Source organism: Hemicordylus capensis, chromosome 1, assembly GCF_027244095.1.
Source record: "Hemicordylus capensis ecotype Gifberg chromosome 1, rHemCap1.1.pri, whole genome shotgun sequence".
Lineage (NCBI taxonomy): Eukaryota > Metazoa > Chordata > Lepidosauria > Squamata > Cordylidae > Hemicordylus > Hemicordylus capensis.
Window position 1 is genome coordinate 301,511,746 of NC_069657.1, and position 21,406 is coordinate 301,533,151.

The window sequence follows — 21,406 nt, forward strand, 5'->3', positions numbered from 1 at the left end:
CTGAGGTCATGGGCAGTCAGGAGGGAAGGGGGAGAAGACACATCACACACAGTTGTAGTTTTTAAAGCGTTATTAAGGCAATGGTTACATTTCAGCAATTAGGCACGCAATCAATCCATCAGTGTTTCAGTGTAGTGCAATGTTTCAGAGTACAGAGCAGTTTGTTATTAACTCCTAGCAATTGAAATTCATTTTCACTTCCTAAGATGCAAGGAGTCCTAAACCCCAGCTCATTATCTACTTAAGGGTGCTGGCAAACTCTGTCTCCTACCAATGGTCAGTCTTATCTCTCTGTTCCCAGCACAGAATGAAAACATTTTGTAAAAAGCTTCTAGTCATGGGTCACAGCATGAGCGGAGTGGCGAGGGGAGCGAATGCCCAGTCTTGTTGTCAATGTTCTGAAAGGCTGAGAGAAAGGAGGGAGAGGCTGGGTGCTCATTCTGACGTATTAATAAATGAGCCAAAAGCAAAGGGAGGGAAGGGTGGAGGGAACAGAGCGATGGCAAGTGACATGCTAACAGATGAGCAAAAAGCAGAGGGAGAGAAGGGCGGAGGGACAGAGGGAGGGAGGGGATGGCAAGGAGAACAAGCCGAAGCAAGTGTGCTTAAGTAGGGGAGGAAGAGATTTCACAGTTGGAAAGGAGGGAGATAAGGTAAGTTAGTTCTGGAGGGCTGATCTGAAGGCATTTTTGGTAGGTAAATAATTACTGGTTGTAGTCCTCAGGAGGCGTTGAGGATTGCACCAAAAGACTGTGGGCTGTCCAGGCCGTATAGGTGAAATATGCAGGAGTACTATGAGGCATAGGTGGCCTTTACAGACTTGGGTTCACATACTACCCCAAAGGGCAAGAGCATGTGTCTCCCTTGATAGGGCCCACATACTACTTCTCCACTGGGGTCTGAATATGTTTTCCGTTCCTTGTGTATGGGGGAGGTATGTCCCTTTTATACCCTCTTCCCAAGCCTGTTGTCATATCTCAAATCAAAGACAGTCACATCAATTCTTCTATGTCTCCATCCTAATGTAAACATCCCGGTCTCCCTCCTTGACTCTCTTTCACCATATTGGTCAGGAGCCTTTCATGGTGAGGTCAGGCCTAACATTGTTTACTAATCCAGATGGAAACATCCCTGTTTATGCCCAGCTTGACCGGCTTGTGGTCACTCTCAAAACTTAGTTGGCGCCTTCAAGTCCCAAGAAAATGTTATTAAGAGATAGCATGCAAAGAGATTCAGCAGCTAACTGTGTGAATAATATGTACCCCTAAAATATGTAGGTACTGATATCAAGTGTGGTTTCCTAAGACCTTCTAGATATGATTACTCTTAGCAAGTTTCAAGCTAGCTCCCATGATTAACATTAGCATAGCACAGTGCACAAACAGCTTCAAGGCAGGGAGGGGGGAGTTTTCCCTCTGGCCAAGCCTTGACTACAGAATAAACAGTTCCATTCAGTTACTTTGGCTCAGCAGAATCAAGCCTAAGCTTAGCTTTTTGAGCTTGTAAAACTGGTCCCAATCCCACCAGCTTGCTCACCACAAAAGCCCAGTATGTTTTGGTAAGAATCTTCCTCAGAGCAATCTATTCTTGATAACTTTTCCTTCAAAGGAAACAAAACTCAACTTAAGTTTCTTTGCTAAAGAAAAAGAATGTGTTAAATCAACAGTACATAGATTATCATCAATCTGCATAACAAGCAAGATCAAAAAAACTTAAAGGAAAAGAACCTAGACCTAACTGGATGAATAACAGTCTTGCACCCTGAAATTAAACACATTTACTTGAAAGAAAGTGTGGCAGAGTTCAATGGAATTTATGTTCAAGTAAGTTGATTAGAGGATATTAGAGGGTAAAAGAGTATATGATGAATAAAAAAGGAGCTTGATTACTGAGGATTCTTTTTTAAAAAGAAAGATATGTGATTAAATGTAATTTTAGATATCACTTCAAACTCAATTTGAGCACAATGATAATGATAGGAATTGGAGGTATAAATCTACAAAGTAGCTCACTTCTACAATTCACAATATACTGTTATGTCTCTTGAATTTTCACTAGCACTGACATAAAACAGTCTTTTAAATTTAGTTTTTGTTTTTGTTATTGTTAATGTGCTTACATCATCAAGACATCTGCTGTGGTACCTTGATTCTTGCCTACCATCAACTGGTGAGTCGTCCCCCCCCATGACTAGAATGTGTCAAATTTTATACAACCGCTGGTTTTTAAAAATCAGGGAATCTTTTTTCCAGTTATATATAATAATGAGTTTAGAAATCATTAAGAGATGAACTACAAAATTAGTCCCCTGCTAACTGAGCATAGAGGCACTTTTTTAAATGGTGATTCTCTTTATTGAGGAGGGGGAGATCAACTGGCCCTATCCATCCCAGCACAGCATCCCTCCAGTGGCTGTTGCTGGAGTCTATCTTATCTTTCTTTTTTTAGATTGTGAGCCCTTTGGGAACAGGGAGCCATTTTATTTATTTATTTACTTATTTACTTACTTTATTTATTTATTTCAATGCAAACTGCTTTGGGAAACCTTTGTTGAAAAGTGGTATATAAATACTAGGGGTGGACACAAAACTGGCTGGCCCGGTTCGGTTTTGCCTGCCTCGAACCCCTGCCCTCATTTCAGTTTGGCTTGGAAGGGTTCATGATTATTTTTATTTTTTTTTATACTTATCCCCTCCAGGGGTCTTCTCTGAGGCTGTGGGGAGAGGTGTCCCTGAAGGTTCTCCCTCCCTCTCCTGGTCTCTGTTATGGCTTAAATCACCTGGTTCGGGCGGTCTTCGGTTCTTTCTGGGCCTTTCCCTCATCACAGAGGCTACTTTGGAGGCTGCCACGCAAGCGCATGGGCCCCTGCATGGCCAGGTCATGATCCAGAGGAAGCACTTTTTTGGGCTTGCTCCTGAATTCAAGTGTAAATGCTGCATTGGTGTAAAAGTTGCAGGCAGTGATAAACAACTTTTAAAAACATACCGCCAGGGCGGTTCTACCCCAAAATATGGTATTTGTCATTTTCATATTTCATATTTATAAATTCCTTATGGTGTTCTAGTAGTCCCCATTATAAGGAGGCACTTCCCAGTCATCCTTAAACAAAATTCTTCTAACTGGTGAAAGAGCTACTGCTTCTTTAAATCTCAGTTCACTGAATCACAAGAAACAAGACTCTGGACTGGTAATTTCAATTATACAATCGCCACCACTCAAATTCTCATAATTGATAAGTATGACATAATATAGTATAGTATAGTATAGTATAGTATAGTATAGTATAGTATAGTATAGTATAGTATAAGCCAGTGTGGTGTAGTGGTTAGAGTGTTGGACTAGGACCAGAGAGACCTGGGTGAAAATACCCATTCTGCCATGAAACTCACTGGGTGACTCTGGGCCAGTTGCTTCTGTCTCAACCTAACCTACCTCACAGGGTTGTGGTGAGGATAAACATAAAACATGGGCTCTAGGCTCCTTGAAGGAAGAGCGGGGTAGACATAGAAAAATATTAATTAATTAATTAATTAATTAATTAAATTAAGGTCATGTATATGTTGACCATAAAGTTGGTGAAATACATACACCAAATAACTATCACAGGAACACCTCCATGTTAATATGATGAATATTTAATGTGGTAAATATTTATATACCACTTTTCAACAAAAGTTCCCAAAGCAGTTTATATAGAAATAAACAAACAAATAAATAAAATGGCTCCCTGTCTCCAATGGGCTTAAATAAAATAAAATAAAATAAAATAGAAAGATGTTTGACACCAGCAACAGCCACTGGAGGGATGCTATGCTGGGGGTGGCTAAGGCCAGTTGCTATCCCCCTGCTATATAAAGACAATCACCACTTTTTAAATCACCTCTTTGCTCAGTTAGCAGTTATATTGATCAGTGTCAGTTGTAGCTACCTAAAACTATCTTTCCTTGAGATAACAAATCTGAATAGGACTCAGACTTGACATTCATGAGAATTACAAATTAATTCATGGGATTTAAAGGTGTATAACTCTTGCCTGGATCATGCCCTATGCAATGTTTGTTATCTGCACAGATTAGAATTTCCTATAGGTACACCTGACCTCCCGATTTTCTGCCTCTTTGATTTCCCAAATGCAGGTAGACCTGGCCTTCAGGCTTTCTGCCCCTGCCTCCCTGGACAGACCTATTTCCTGGGTAGAAGCTCTAGGGTCCCCCCACCCTTGCCAAGCCAACCTGCACCCCCATTTCAGGCACCTTTCCTGGGCTTAATTTTTGGAAACCAAGAGGAGGTTTCCTGCCTGGGCATTTAGGAACTCCTTCTCTGAAATTTTCCCCTAGTGGAGAGAGGAGCATCCAATAAACAGAAATAGACAGTAATCTATTTTTTAAAATGAGCAAGATCCAGACTAGTGTTGTATTACTGCAGGCTCCACATCTTCAGCCCTCCTGCATATGTGAGAGTACATTCCTGACTATTGGCCACTGAGGCTGAGGATGATGGGAGTTGTACTTCCAAAATAGATGGAGGGCCATGTTGTGCAGCCCTGTATTAGTACAATGCTGTTTTGCTAGCATCAGGACAGTGCTTAAGGATGTTTTATGAAGAAAGTATTTCAGATTAGTTATTCCACTAGTGCAATATGAAGCACTGGCTAATGGTTGTACAATACATAATGCACTACATCTATCATTCTGTTAGGGATGTGTGAACCAGTTGGATGTCAAGCTGGTTTGCCATCGAGCTGGGCCTGTTCAACGGCTTATCCTCAAACCAAACTGGGTCCGGTCTGATTCAGCTTGACCTCAAGCTGAACTCCCTGGGCCAGCTCAGGGGTTTAAAAACATTTTTTTAAAAAACAGAACTTACCGCTCAGTCCGGTGGCCTCTAGAGGGTGCTGTGGTAGCCAAAGGGGAGTCTCCAATGCTGGCCTTCCCTGGTCTTTTTAGAGCCAGCTACACAAATGGCCATTGTGCACACATGGCGGTCTTTAAAATGGCCTCTGCAAGTAGACAGAGGGTGATAAGGCCTGTAAATGGGCCTAACTGGCCTTAAAATACCAGGAGAGGCCAGTGGGGACCGTTGGAGACCCCCTCGTAGCCACAACAGCAGCCCGCCCAGAGGCTGGTGGACCGGGTGGTAAGGTGTGTGTGTGTGTATTCCAAACTGCCTCTCCCTTCAAGCTGGGCCTGAACTGATGTGCATGGATTCGAACTGGGCCCAGTTTGGTTTGAGTCCAGTTTTATTTGAACCGAACTGGTATTCACGGTTCTGTGCACACCACTACTTTCTATAGGATACTTGCTTGTGGTTGCACAACACACATTGCACTACCTCGAGTGTAACAAGAGATGCTAGCTAACTGTTGCGCCACACGTTGCACAATTTCATATTTATCCCAGAAAAGGTTTTCCATTAGCAGTTGTGTAACATTGTATAGTTGTGCAAAACACTTAGAGATGTGTGTGTGTGTGTGTGTGTGTGTGTGTAGATAGATATATGTATATGTATGTGTATATTTATGTAAGTGCACCTATAGTGTAGATCCTGCCCTTTATTTCAAAACCTAGGAATACATATAGATAAGTGTACACTGCTTTCAAATAACTTTATTTTCAATAACCATGATAACCATGTAGATTATGTCTTACTTTAATCTATCCACATGCCTCATAAAATAGGGTAGACAATATCCACCTGCGAATAAACAAGTAGGGTCAAAACTAGAATGGCATGGATCCAGTCCCAAAGTATCTGCATTTCTGTGCCTAGATTGTATTAAGAAACAAAACTATAAACTTCCTGGCATCTTCTCCTCAATAAGCATATTTTAAAATCATTTTATGATATGCCTCATCAAGCTGCTGCTTCATTTCTTAGAGTTGTGTTTGGATTTACTGCTGAATCCAATTACAGTATATTATCATAAAAAGCATCAAAGTGAAAATTATTGATGGTGCTTGTTTAGTGAGCGTGCAACTGTTAATCCTAAATATAAATATTTTCTCACCATTACAGATGAGGAAAGAGGAATAAGGCTTCTGTCATGGCATGAAAAAAACATACCCGTTCAGAAAAACCTTGTTTTCTGGAAAACTACAATGTTTCAGTGATGTATGAGTGAATTATAAATGTGCACAGTATTTATTATCAGTAATTATAACCAGCTTAAAAATACAGTAAATAAGTGATGTGTAGGGGTAGAGAGTGACTCAACAGCACACATTACCTTTAGGTGTAAGCACTGAAGAATGTGAATGTGAACCCCCACCCCTCAACACACACACTTATGTATTTGAGAGAAGATTTAAGCAACCATCCCCCCACCACCCCAATCAGGATTGACATTTTATGGAAACTGTGGAAATCTGGTAGCACGAGGGATCCAGTGTCCTCATGGTGTAGTAATTCAGTTTTAATTCAGTTAGTATCTCCCAAGACACTCTCAGAAGATAATCTTGGCAGACTTAAATTCGTCATTGTGGGGTTTGCCTCATGGCGTATCTTGGTATCTGCTTCTTGCCACCTTTTTTTTTTTTTTTAAACATGTATGTGAAGCTGCTATGGGAGATTATCTGGAGATTTGGAGGAAGATGTTGTGAATATGCTGAAACTGTTCCTTCTTGCTACCCAGGAGCTGCAGTTCAGTTTTTGAACTGCAGTTCAGTGTCTGGAAGACATTGTGGCCCAAGATGAGAGTGAATAAAAGGCGTAGCTTCATTCAGGCAATACTGACCTGATGATAGCTGAGGATCTAAAATACTTTAGTGATATGATATTACTGCAAACGGGATTGACCACATTGGAGATGCAGTGCCTGATGGCATCAACTCTTAGCACTAGTAACTCTATTGGGCACTAGCGGCATTGGGGTAAGTAATAACAGTAAGTAAGGGGATCCCTCTCTGATCATGCTTTCTATACTCTGATTCCTCTTTATTAGACTGATATTCTGAAGTTTCATTCTCTTGCCTGAGAGACTGACTTCCATCTTCTTCCTTTCCTCTTTCCCGATGGAGTAAGCAGCTAAGTGCTAGGCTTATCTACCTCTCTGATGTATTTCCTAAATAAACTAATTTACTTAGATATTTAACTCCATGTCTCCAGACAATATTAATTAGCAGTGCTCTTCTTACTTGTCCACTTCTGCTGCAGGTGGGGTAGATAAATAATCTCTAAACTCTAACACCCCCTTTAAGAAGATGCAACATTGCACCCTGAGTTTGCACTAAGTTGGAATTGGTTCCTGTATAGCTTTAGGAAGGCTGCAAAGACCTGGGTGCATGGGAGTCCAGAGGGGGAGGGGCAAGGAGTGCATCTCCCCCCTGGATTGAGTGAGTCCTGTTGAATTCAATGAGGTTTACTTGCAGGTAAGTGAATATAGGATTGCAGCTTTTGCACCCCCTCAGAAAAACTCCTACAGATGCCCATGCCTGGGTGGGCCTTTTTTCTCTGGATGCCCAGTACAGGATCCCTTTGCATGCATATTTCCGCATGCAACTAGGATTACCTATGTAGAAGCCTGGCTCCATGCAGATATAGCTGGACTGGGGCATCTGATTCTGTGCAGAAAGCGTGGAGCAAGGTGAGTTTTAGGGCTGTGCATCGTATTGGACATTAGATCCTGTGTTGGGCATTATCAGATAAGGATGTGCATGGAACTGGTTTGAACGACCAGTGGTTCTGCCAGTTTGAACGCGTGGGGAATTTAAGAGTGGGAGAGGTGCACTTGCCCCTCCCTCTGCTTTCCCACCACCAGTGCTCCATTGCAAACCAGTCCAGCAGGGCGGCAGCGTTCTTCACCCACCCCACTCTTTTAATCCAGAACCCCTTTTTGCATCAAATCAATTTGGATTTGGAAAATTCGGGGGCAAATTGAATCTGGAGTGATTGTGGGGGGCAGATTCGGACTCAAAATAAATTGGGGGTGATTTGGTTTGGGTACATATCAAATAAATTAAAAAATCAATTCATGCACATCCCTACTAGAGACACTGAAACAAATAGCCATTTTCCTAATGGAACTAGCAAGAGCATGTACAAATTTCCTTATGGTAAAGGCTGAGCCTTCTGGTATTGCTTAAGTGAATTTATTAGGGGTGTGCATTTTGGGTTTTCGGTGATTCAGCTCGGGACTCGAGCCGAATCACCTTTGTTCTGTTCTGTGTCCGAATTTTGCTGACCTGAATCACCCCCGATTCGTTTCGGATTCGGATTTAATCCGAATCCGAATCCGAATCGATTCGGATCAGCAAAAAGGACCCTGGAGCCAAAAGAGTGGGGTGGGGTGGTAGTGCCTAATGGGTGTAGGCTACCACCCAAATTTCAGGGGGATGGGACAAAGGGCTGATTTTTTTGTGATTTTTTGAAGTTTTTGTGTCTTTGGGCAGATTGGGGGCAGAAAGTGTATCTGCCCCAAAAGAGTGGGGTGGGGTGGTAGTGCCTAATGGGTGTAGGCTGCCACCCCAATTTCAGGGGGGTGGGACAGAGGGCTGATTTTTTGTGAATTTCTGAAGTTTTTGTGTCTTTGGGGCAGATGGGGGGGCAGAAAGTGGATCTGCCCCAAAAGAGTGGGGTGGGGTGGTAGTGCCTAATGGGTGTAGGCTGCCACCCCAATTTCAGGGGGATCAGACAAAGGGCTGATTTTTTGTGAATTTCTGAGGATTTTCTTGGGTGCAGCAGAGTGCTAGATTGATTCATTCATTCATGCAACATATAGTACTCTCAACAATAAATGACCCTAACACTCTCACTTTTCTCTCACTCTCTCCTTAATTACTATGACGAGTATGGGAATGAATCAATCTAGCACTCTGCTCTGCTGCACCCAAGAAAACCCTCAGAAATTCACAAAAAATCAGCCCTCTGTCCCACCCCCCTGAAATTGGGATGGCAGCCTACACCCATTAGGCACTACCACCCCACCCCACTCTTTTGGGGCAGATACACTTTCTGCCCCCCGATCTGCCCCAAAGACACAAAAACTTCAAAAAATCACAAAAAATCAGCCCTCTGTCCCACCCCCCTGAAATTGGGGTGGCAGCCTACACCCATTAGGCACTACCACCCCACCCCACTCTTTTGGGGCAGATACACTTTCTGCCCCCCCATCTGCCCCAAAGACACAAAAACTTCAAAAAATCACAAAAAATCAGCCCTCTGTCCCACCCCCCTGAAATTGGGGTGGCAGCCTACACCCATTAGGCACTACCACCCCACACCACTCTTTTGGGGCAGATACACTTTCTGCCCCCCCATCTGCCCCAAAGACACAAAAACTTCAGAAATTCACAAAAAATCAGACCTCTGTCCCTCCCACCCCCCTGAAATTGGGGTGGCAGCCTACACCCATTAGGCACTACCACCGCACCCCACTCATTTGGGGCAGATACACTTTCTGCCCCCAATCTGCCCCAAAGACACAAAAACTTCAAAAAATCACAAAAAATCAGCCCTTTGCCCCATCCCCCTGAAATTTGGGTGGTAGCCTACACCCATTAGGCACTACCACCCCACCCCACTCTTTTGGGGCAGATACACCTTCTGCCCCCCCATCTGCCCCAAAGACACAAAAACTTCAGAAATTCACAAAAAAATCAGCCCTCTGTCCCTCCCACCCCCCTGAAATTGGGGTGGCAGTCTACACCCATTAGGCACTACCACCCCACCCCACCCCACTCTGCTGCCCCATATCCCACTCCAAGTCCAGCAACAGTGCCCTGCCCTGAACCTCACCTCATCCAAACTTTTTTCGCCCACTACAGTAAACAGACAGGCACAGCCAGGAGGGAACACGCATAGCATGTGGAGGACGCATGCAAGACAACAACACTCCGCAAGTGGAGCAGCAAGGCTTTGCATGTTGTTGTTGCCCCCTCCTCGCCCACACAGCTTTGAAGAGTAACGGATGATGATGGCAGATAAGAAGAGAATGGCAGCACGCACGTGTCTCTGGACATTTCTTTTCCTGTCTGACTCTGTGGCATGAGATCGCCGCATCTATGTATGGGCAAGCACAATCTTCAAATAAAATGCTGTCAATCAACTTGCAAACATGACCCGATCTTCATTTGGAAACATAATGCAATGATGTATCTCCCCACACACATGCACAGGCACAGTGAATTGCACCTGTCCTGTCCTGTCCTGTCCTGTCCTGTCCCTCCCCGGCATGAGACTAGCATAGCCCCTGAGCCACCGGGTGGTGGTTCGAGGTCGCACTGGCTGCTCTGCTGGTCCCACTGCCGGAGAAACCACGCCACTGGACTGGGAAGAAGTGGGGGTGGTGGCAGTGCTGCTGCTGCTGCTGCTGGGGGTGGGATGCGCAGTGCCAGCCTGCGACCAAGACCCCTCCTCCTGGTCGTCTGCTGCACCTATCCCTAGCCTCCTTTCCTCTTCACGCTTCACGTGTTCGACCAGGAGGCCCCTCCACCTGGGCAGCTCGCCAGGAGGCACAGCGCTGCCCTTCATCCTTGGGTCACAAATGCATGCCAGGACATGCCATGCAGATGCGGCCCATGGTGTCTTGAGCCGCTCAACTACCCCAGTCCTCAACCGACCTGCCAGGGCAATCGCAACCCCAGTGGTCAGAGTGGTCTGGAGATCGCTCATTGCCTTCTCCAGGAGAATAGCAGTGGGCAAAGCCAGGCTCAGCGTGGCAGTCTGAGTACACAAGTCGTTCGTTGCAGAATAGAACGGCTCTAGTACTAAGACCAGCTCGTGGATCACTGGCCAGTCATCATAGAGAGACTTGCACAGATCCAAGCAACCATGCGTCCCCAGGCTGTTGAGTGCTCCCTCTTGCTCATGCATGCACCAGAGCAAGAGAAAGGTGGAGTTCCACCGGGTAGGAACATCCTGGGGGATTTGGTGTTCGGGCAGGCCCAGCTCAATCTGTCTGGCCTTGAGCTGGCGCCTTGCCTTTTCACTCCGGTGGAAGTGGCCCGCTACCTGGCGGCAACGCTCCACCAGGGCGGCCACGGGAGCAGCAGGATCCTGACCTAAACTACTAGAAGAGCCCCGAACACGCTAGTGCTCCTTGGCCTTCTTCGGCGCCTCCTTGAGGCCAAGCGCACCCTTCACTACGAGGTTCAAGGTGTGCGCAGCGCAAGCGATGTTCACACCGTAAACCTGCCTAGCAGCCTTGGTGATGTTGGCTGCGTTGTCCGTCACCATGAAGCCCCGGCGGAGGGTTGGCTCCCCGGCCAGCCACGCCCCCACCTGCCGCTCCATGACGGCAGCCAACTCATATGAAGTGTGGTCTGTGTCCATCGCCTCCACATGCAACACTGCCCAAGAAGGCGTGCATGCATGGGAGGAGCTGGATATAGCACCAGCAGCGCCAGATGTCCCCTCACCCCCATGCCCCCACCAATGGGCTGTCAGGGACATGAAGGCAGTGTGCAGCCCACTGCGGCTAGTCTAGATATCCGCAGTGAAATGCACACTGGTGTTTGGCCCAGCTGCACGCAGCTTGGCCAACACGGCCCCCCTGCACGCACGGTACAGGGAGGGGACCACCCTCCTGCTGAAAGTGGTCCTTGAGGGGATCTTGTACTCCGGAGAAAGCAGCTGGAGCAGACGCCGGAAGCCGACATTGTCGACAATGGAGAACGGCTGGTCATCAAGAGCGGTCATCTCACCAATGGCCTGAGTCACGTGATGAGGCTTTGGACGATCAGACTGCGTCCCAAGAGATTGCACCCACTGATGATCGGTCAGCTTTTCCTGCCTGTGGGCAGGAGCCGCTGGCCGCTTGCTACTGCTGCCACTACTACTGCTTCTGCTACCAGGTGAGGCACCGGGCCTACTGCCAGTGCCAGCAGAGGTCTCCACACCTGGGTGCCGCCGACGCATGTGCGACCACAGCCCCGAGGTTGTGAAGTGCCTAGGGTCCTTGCCTCTGCTGACCAGTGCCTTGCAGTGGGTGCACACAGCATGGGTGGGATCACCAGGGCTAAGCTCAAAGTGATCCCAGACCACACTGCCAGACTCCCCAGCGACACGAGGTCGCTTTGTTGGTGGAACTTTTGCTGGTTCCTTCTTGGGCATACCACCACCAATGCCCTCAGCGCTGGCATGGGAAGGCCCAGGGGCAGGAGAAGATCTTCCCTCCTCCTGAGCCCCCTCAGATGCCAGACTGAGCCCCCCACCAACCCCCATAGTGACCGTTTGGGGGGTCCGCAAGGTGGATCTGGCTGGACTGCCAACCTCCTCTACCAGCATCACCTCCTCAGCTGCCACAGGAAGATCTTCTTCCCTGGCAATCTGGGAGCCCCCCCCCCAAATCCTGCCTGGACGCAGGCCCTGGCATAGGGCCAGGCTGACCCGAGAAGAAGTCAAGCCTGCGCGCCGAAGCAGGGCTGGGGGTGACTTGGGGAGTAGGCCCCTCTTGCCGCCCCCTGCCACGACCAGCTGTAGGGAAGACAAGCCTCCCACTTACTTGCGCCCTCCCTTTTCCTGCTGTCCTCCCAACCATTGCTTTTTAAAACTTTTTTAAAAATTTCAAAATGTGAAGAAGGGGTAGTTGTCTCAGGGGGCAGCAGGTACTAGAGGGCCAGAAAAACAGTGGATGTGCTGCGGTGCCGGTGACTGCCTCCTTGCTTAGGGCTTGTTGTTGTTGGCACAAATGCTGCTGCTGCAAGATCCCAGTCAGAAGTTGCTTGCAGTCAGTCAGTCAGTCACAGTCAGTCAGTCACAGAGGGACTGGGAGACAGTGGGAGTTACTTGATGCGCGATACAACAGAAGCAGGCTGTGCAACAAAAAAATATAAAAATTATAAATTAAGATACTAGCTCAGCTGCTGTGCTGTGCACAGGTGCAAGAGGAGTTATTTAAGGCTGGAGCCTTGCGCACACAGTGTGCAGTGCACTTAGTCAGTAGAAGTGAAAGTAAGTTTAGTTATATTATCTTTCTCTGACTGCTGGTCACTTTGAATGGAATAGACTGGAGAATTTATTTGTTGCAAGTAACTTGTGTTGTTGTTACTAATGTATCGAACGCACTCCACCACAGGGGAAAGTTACTCTCTCTGTGGTCTGAAAGTAGCACACAGTTACAAAAATGTTTCAAAAAATTATCTCTGTGTCAAGTACACAGGCAAACAAGATGGAAAAGTAACTGTGGGCAGACTAGGCCCTTAAAAAATATTTCTGCAAAATACACAAAAGCAGCAACAGAAATATAAAGTTGCAGCACTACTAGGCCAGGCCACTCTTACAGTCTACTGCTACTCTACAGTTGAACCTCCTCCTAATAGCTAGCTACCGGGGAAGGTTACACACAAACCCTAGTTATTTAGAACCCTATTTATTTAAAACACTATTTAAAACCCAATCTTACAACTATCACAACACTTTAAAACCCTATTTATTTAAAACACTATTTATTTAAAACCCAATCTTACAACTATCACACAACACTTATAGAGAAAAGTGAAAACCCCAAAAACCTAAAAACAGGGAAAAATTAATAAACCCCAAACGCACAGTTAAAGAATGGAACACTACAGATTAGAACGCCGTGTGTGACGTGCGTGTTTCTGTGTGTTGTGTGCGTGTGTAAAATATAAAATGGCTGGGCCAATCTCACTCAGGTGTAGGCTTCTCCAACGCCGGGTCTCTGGCGTCCACCTCTGAGGGTCTGGTCTGGTGGCTGGTCACACAGGCGGGCCTGGAGTGCAGGCAGGCAGGCAGGCAGGCACAGGCAGCAGTGACTCTCCGCAGAAAAAAATTGCCCAAAAAAGTGGTTTGGCAAAAAATAGGGTGGGGGGATTCAAAAGGAGAAAAAAACCCCCTCTTTTCCCACCAAGGGCTGCAGGCTGGCAATGCTTGCAGGCAGTCAGATGTTTTAAAAAAAAAATCTAAAATCTATTCCTCTTCTCTTCACAAAAAAGGATTTAAAAAAATGGGAAGAGGAGGTTTGCTCTGCAAGGAAGAGGTTTCCTTCCAATCCTTTCCTTAAAAAAAAATCTCCCCCTCTTCTAGCCCCAACAATGATTAAAAAATGAGCAGAGGGTTTGCCTCTGCAAGGCAGAGGTTTCTTTAAAAAAAAAAAAACACTCACCCTCTTTTAATCCAGAAAACGATTTTAAAAAAATGGGAAGAGGAGGTTTGCTCTGCAAGGAAGAGGTTTCCAATCCTTTCCTTAAAAAAAATCTCCCCCTCTTCTAGCCCCAACAAGGATTAAAAAATGAGCAGAGGGTTTGCCTCTGCAAGGCAGAGGTTTCTTTAAAAAAAAAAAAATCTCACCCTCTTTTAATCCAAAAATGGATTAAAAATTGAAAAGTGGTTTGCCCCTGAAAGGAAGAGGTTTCCTTAAAAAAAAAAAAAATTCTCCCCCTCTTCTAGCCCCCACAAGGATTTAAAAATGAGCAGTGGGAAACCTCTGCAAGGCAGAGGTTTCTTTAAAAAAAATTTCCACCCTCTTCTCTCTTTATTTTAAAAATTGCTTAAATAAAGCAGAAAACCAACCAACAAGGCAGAGCACTGGCGTAAATGCAGAAAAACAGCACCCACAAAAATCCAAAATCAAAATGGAGGCAAGACTTACTAAGCAAGGCAGCAGATCTCTCTCTTGTGTCTCTTCTCCCATGCAAGGCAGCAGAAAGGAAGAAAATGGCTACTGGTGGCCCCTTAAATACCCTCCTGCAAAGCCCTCCAAAAATCACCCCCACCCTTGACCCTACCTCCACCTATACCTGGCCAATGGGAGGGTGTGATTTACTATCCAAACCTTATTTGGTCATTTTCCTCTGCAGGTAGGAACTTTTATTTTCAATGGAGGTGAATGGGAAAATTTTTCTGCAGTGAAGTCAATGGAGAAAAAAGGCGGGAAATTCAAAGAGCTGTCAGAATGAAAATGGAGGGGGAAGAAGAAGGCAATTCTGCAGCCACAAAATGGAGGCTGCAGACATGCCCACGGAGGTCCGAATCACCCGAATTTTTTTTCCACGAAATCGGGTTGATTTTGATCGGGCACAGAAATTTTCGGAGGTCCGCAGGGGTGATCCGGATCGGCTCCGAATCACCCGAAATTCGTTGTTTCGGGCACAGAACGATCTGTGCCCGAAACGAAATGCACATCCCTAGAATTTATCTGTTTGTTTTATTATCAATTTTATAAATTATTACAAAAATTGAATGCTCTTAAGAGGAATTTGGAACTTAATTAATGTACACTGAATTACTACTATTACTACAAATATTTTTATACCGCTCTGCAACCAACATTCTCAAAGAGGTTGATATAGAAAAGTAAACCCTTTCCACAAAAGGCCCGCACTCTTAAAAAGAAATATAAGGTTGACACCAACAACAGCCACTGGAGGGGTGCTGTGCTGGGGCTGGACAGGGACAGATGCTCTCACCTGCTAAATATAAGAGACTCACCACTTAAAAAGGTGTCTCTCTGCTCAGTTTGCAGGAGAATTGAACCTTATTTATTCTTTTTGCACGATGTCTCCTTGTTATTTCTTATTTATGTACAATATATATTAGGGGTGTGCAATTCAGGTTTGTGGGTGATTCTGCTCGGACCCGAACGGAATCACCCCTGTTCTGTTTTGTGCCCGAATCTGGGTCACCCGAATCACCCTTGATTCGGTTCGGAGTCGGATTTAATCTGAATCCGAATTGATTCAGGGGGTAAAAATGGGCCCAGGGGCAAAATTTTGGGGTGGCGTGGTAGATCCCAATGGGTAGAGTCCACCACCCCAATTTCAGGGGGATTGGGCAAAGTCCTGATTTTTGGTGAATTTTTGAAGTTTTAGTGACTTTGGGGCAGTTTGGGGGCATAGCATGGGATCTGGGCAAAAGGAGTGGGGTGGGGTGGTAGTGCCTAATGGGTGCAGGCTACCACCACAATTTCAGGGGGATTGGGCAAAGGGCTGATTTTTGGTAAATTTCTGAAATTTTCATGTCTTTGGGGCAGATTGGGGCAGATTGGGGCAGAAAGTGGAGACTGGAGCAGAATAGTGGGGTGGGGTGGTAGTGCCTAATGGGTGGAGGCTACCACCCCAATTTCTGGGGGTTTGGACAAAGGGGTGATTTTTTGAGAATTTTTGAAGTTTTAGTGACTTTGGGAGAGTTTGGGGGCAGAAAGTGGATCTGCCCCAAAATAGTGGGGTGGGGTGGTAGTGCCTAATGGGTGGAGGCTACCACCCCAATTTCAGGGGGATTGGGGAGAGGGCTGATTTTTTGGGAATATTTGAAGTTTGGGTGTCTTTGGGGCAGATTGGGGGCAGAAAGTGGATCTGCCCCAAAGGATTGGGGTGGGCTAGTAGATAGTGCCTAATGGGTGGAGGCTACCACCCATCCCCAGTTTAAGAGTGATTGGGCAGAGGGGTGAATTTTGGTGAATTTATTTTTATGAGGTTTGTCTTCATAAGGTGAAGTGTGCTAAATTGATTACTTCCTCATATTATTCATAGTAATAGAGAGTGTGAAAAAGTGAAAGTGGGGTCATGAGAGTTGTCTAATTGGAAAAATATCTCATTTGCTATGATACAATGAGAATTCACACCTCAGAAGTTTTTTGAGGATTTTTGAGAATGGATCAAGAGGAAAAAGAAACTGGGAAGGAAGTAGATACTATTACCCAGAATGGTCAATGTAGCAGATGTTTGTGATGGGGGAGGAGCCCCCAAATAGCTGGTCCTCTCCAAGTCAATGCAGCTGTGTCATTTTCCCCTCAGATGCAACTAATGGAAGTTGATTCTGGGAGGGGAAGGCCCAAATGACACTTGATGCTAGCTAAGCCAATGGAAGGGGACTCACTGTCTCTCCCACACAATTGCCATGTCAACCTCTGACAAATGAATATGACCTTTATAGTGACATCACAACCACCACCTGATCCTTTTGACATCCTCAGCAATAATGGTTATTTATATAAGCCTTAAACACTGGGATTGTTGCAGGCAAGTGAAATTACATTTTAAGAATCCTTTCAGTATAATTAGTATCAGATTTATTGATTGACTGATTTGATTTGATTTGATTTATATACCACCCTTCAAAAATGGCTCAGGGAGGTATACAATTAAAACAAACCACTAAAACAATAAAGAGCTAAAACAAATTAAAAACAATATAACAACAATTAACAATTTAAAAACATTTTAAAACAACAATTAAACAATTACAGTGATTAAAAGCCCCCAAATCGGTTTAGAATATTAAAACAGATTTTAAAACACTGGAAAGCCATATACAATAATATAATAATTGTATGATTACTATATACAATAATAATTGTTCACCCAGAAGTTTCTGACAGAGAGCAAATAAGTGAAACTGTTCAATTCACCTTCAACCTGGTCCAACCCAGCTTTCCCTGTAAAGATGACTGAAAAATTAACATACTTCTCATGTATGTTTATATTGCCAATGACAGGCCTGACCAAGTTCATTGAAACATTCTGAAAGGTTCCACAAGACTAAGGAGTTTTGGTTCAGGCTTAATAGAGCTGAGTGAATAAGCTGATGAATAAATTACTGTCAAATTCCATCTTTAAAAAAAAAGTTTTTATGGAATGCCTAACTGAGCAAAGAGGCACCTTTTAATGTGGTGATTCTCTTTATTTAGCAGGGGGAGAATCACTGGCCCTATCCACCCCCAGCACAGTACCTCCAGTGACTGTTGCTGGTGTCTATCTTAGGTTTCTTTTTAGATTGTGAGCCTTTTGGGGACAGGGATCCATCATATTTGTTTGTTATTTCTCTGTGTAAACCACCCTGAGCCATTTTTAGAGGGGCGGTATAGAAATTGAATGAGTGAATGGATGGATGAATAATATGATTCCACTGGATGTACTTATTTACAGGTGAAACTCGGAAAATTAGAATATCGTGCAAAAGTCCATTAATTTCGGTAATGCAAATTAAAAGGTGAAACTGATATATGAGACAGACGCATTACATGCAAAGCGAGATACGTCAAGCCTTAATTTGTTATAATTGTGATGATCATGGCGTACAGCTCATGAAAACCCCAAATCCACAATCTCAGAAAATTAGAATATTACATGGAACCAAGAAGACAAGGATTGAAGAATAGAACAATATCGGACCTCTGAAAAGTATAAGCATGCATATGTATTCAGTACTTGGTTTGGGCCCCTTTTGCAGCAATTACTGCCTCAATGTGGCGTGGCATGGATGCTATCAGCCTGTGGCACTGATGAGGTATTATGGAAGACCAGGATGCTTCATTAGCAGCCTTCAGCAATTCTGCATTGTTTGGTCTCATGTCTCTCATCCTTCTCTTGGCAATGCCCAATAGATTCCCTATGGGGTCAGGTCAGGTGAGTTTGCTGGCCAATCAAGCACAGTACACTGTATACTTTTCAGAGGTCCGATATTGTTCTATTCTTCAATCCTTGTCTTCTTGGTTCCATGTAATATTCTAATTTTCTGAGACTGTGGATTTGGGTTTTTCATCAGCTGTATGCCATGATCATCACAATTATAACAAATTAAGGCTTGACTTATCTCGCTTTGCATGTAATGCGTCTGTCTCATATATCAGTTTCACCTTTTAATTTGCATTACTGAAATTAATGGACTTTTGCACGATATTCTAATTTTCCGAGTTTCACCTGTATTTGTTATTTATTTATTTGTTACATTTATATACTGTCCCATTCAAATGACTTTGGGTGGTGCATGTTATATAATCTGATGATTTCTCCTCTTCCTTCCTCCTCATTTTACATATATAGCAGATTGCTAAGTAAAATGTGTGCTTTCTGTATAACAAGGCCTTGTAAAATAAAAACATTGGCTGACATCCTGACTGACTCCCTGCAACGGGAGAAACACTGGTGCTTCTGAAAAGTTCTGTTAACACAGTTTCACTGCCGGTTCATTGGTGGGGGCAAATTTTGACAACCTCCCCTTCCCCAGGAAGCACTCTGTGCCATCTGAAAATATGTCCTGAGGGTCATGCAGCTCTCAGGAATATATTCTGGGGAGGCATGTTGAGCTTCAGAGAGAAGGGGAGAAAATCACTCCTCCCCACATTTGCCATGGTGCACCATTAGTGCACCATTAGCCATCATGTCAGATTGTTAAAGGTGCATTACAGACATTTAAGGAGTTAATCTTCTTAGAAATTTGGAGATTTCATTTTTTGCATCAGTGTAGGGCAGGAGTAGCAATTTCTGTGTCACTTTTCAGTGGGCAAAGTCCTCCTACTTCCTTAACATTATAATTCCTTCCAGTCCTCCAATTGACATGCTAGTGACAGTTTACATACAGGTCCCCCCCCCTTCTCTTTCTGCAACGTTTCCATGTATGCATTACTTCTTATACAAGAAAGACGACATTTTAAAATGATATTTTAAATGACATTTTAAACTACAGAGTAAAGGACCTTCTAATTTTACCATGTAAACTAGTGAGCATAAAGGTTAATTCTTCCATGATGTCCAGCATCAAGTTAAAAGAAAAATTGGAAGTGAATACATCAGGAGAGTTAGAAAGATCCTAAAGTCCAAACTCAATGGCAGGAACACCATACAAGCCATAAACACCTGGGCTATACCTGTTATCAGATACACTGCAGGAATAATAGACTGGACCCAGGCAGAGCTAGAGACGCTGGATCGTAAGACCAGGAAAATAATGACTATCAATCATGCTCTGCACCCCCGCAGTGATGTCGATAGGCTATACCTCCCTCGCAGCTCAGGTGGAAGAGGAATGCTGCAAGTCCATCAAACAGTAGAGGAGGAGAAAAGAGGCCTTGAAGAATATATCAAGGACAGTGAAGAAGATGCACTTCAAATGGTCAATAATGCGAAACTATTCAACACCAATGAAAGAAAGCAGGCCTACAAGAAAGAACAAGTCAAGAACCGAGCAGAAAAATGGAAAAATAAGTCACTGCATGGTCAATATTTGCACAGTATAAGTGGAAAATCAGACATCACCAAGACCTGGCAATGGCTTAAGAATGGCAACTTGAAGAAAGAAACAGAGGGTTTAATACTGGCTGCACAAGAACAGGCATTAAGAACAAATGCAAAAAGAGCAAAACTCGAATAATCCACCACAAACAGCAAGCGCTGCTTTTGTAAAGAAGCAGACGAAACAGTGGACCACCTAATCAGCTGTCGTAAAAAGATCGCACAGACTGACTACAAACAAAGGCATGACAAGGTAGCAGGGATGATACACTGGAACATCTGCAAAAAATGCAAGCTACCTGTAGCCAAGCATTGGTGGGACCATAAAATTGAAAAAGTTGAAGAAAATGAAGATGCAAAAATATTATGGGACTTCCGACTACAAACAGACAAACATCTGCCACACAATACACCAGATATCACTGTAGTCGAGAAGAAAGAAAAGTCAAAATAATCGACATAGCAATACCAGGGGATAGCAGAATAGAAGAAAAAGAAATAGAAAAAATCACCAAATACAAAGATCTACAAATTGAAATTGAAAGGCTTGGCAGAAAAAGACCAAAATAATCCCAATGGTAACTGGCACCCTGGGTGCAGTTCCAAAAGACCTTGAAGAGCACCTCAACACCATAGGGGCCACAGAAATCACCATCAGCCAATTACAAAAAGCAGCTTTACTGGGAACAGCCTATATTCTGCGACAATATCTATAACAATTGACAATAAAATTCTGGCATCCCAGGTCCTTGGGAAGGACTTGATGTCTGGATAAAACAAACCAGTCAATAACACCTGTCTGACTGTGTAAACAAGAAATAATAAATGGTAGAGGAGAAACCAGTGCTGTAAAAATGAAGATCACACACCATAAAGAGTTTAGTTTCTATAAAAACAACTTGATCAACTTATTTTTTTTATCATGTTTAACAAAGCTCTTCAAAACTATAATTTGAGGCCAGGATAACAATCAAAGAATGACATATTCTACCTATTATGAGAGGCTTTATCAGGTCCTTTCTAATTCTTAGACTAAACCACATGGGCATACAAAAGGCCCAGATATCCCACTGGACTTCAAAGGTAAGGGATATTGCTGAGATGGGTTTAACATGGGATATGTTAATATGGGATATATGTTTTTAAAATATATCCAGCATCCTTAGCACAACTGTCTGTTATCTTGGACAGATGAAGTGATATTGAATTATACTGAATGTTTAACCTGTCCACTGGTGACCCTCAATGCATTACCCATATGGCTATGCTGACTTCCAGGATAGATTTAACTGTATATACATTCTGGAGAAATATAAGTTTATTTTCATGTTTGAACCAATTCACCACCTGGTTGGCTTACACATACTCTCTGGAAGTGACAGCTACTATTTTTTTTTAACATGTTGATCATAAAATTATCATACCAACAAAGGCCTTTTTTTAAACTCCAAAATTAATGTCTTCTACAATGTATTTGGGAAATGGTGGCATCCAGCGAC

At 44.1% G+C, this 21,406-nt stretch overlaps 1 long non-coding RNA gene across 1 annotated transcript; it reads left to right on the forward strand.

The window, feature by feature from the left end:
• Positions 1-547: 547 nt before the first annotated feature.
• On the forward strand, positions 548-10,042 carry LOC128340204 (uncharacterized). The gene is made up of 4 exons (XR_008313518.1): positions 548-653; positions 2,129-2,169; positions 6,016-6,111; positions 9,762-10,042. It is a non-coding gene; the product is annotated as an uncharacterized LOC128340204 (long non-coding RNA).
• The last annotated feature ends 11,364 nt before the right edge of the window (positions 10,043-21,406 follow it).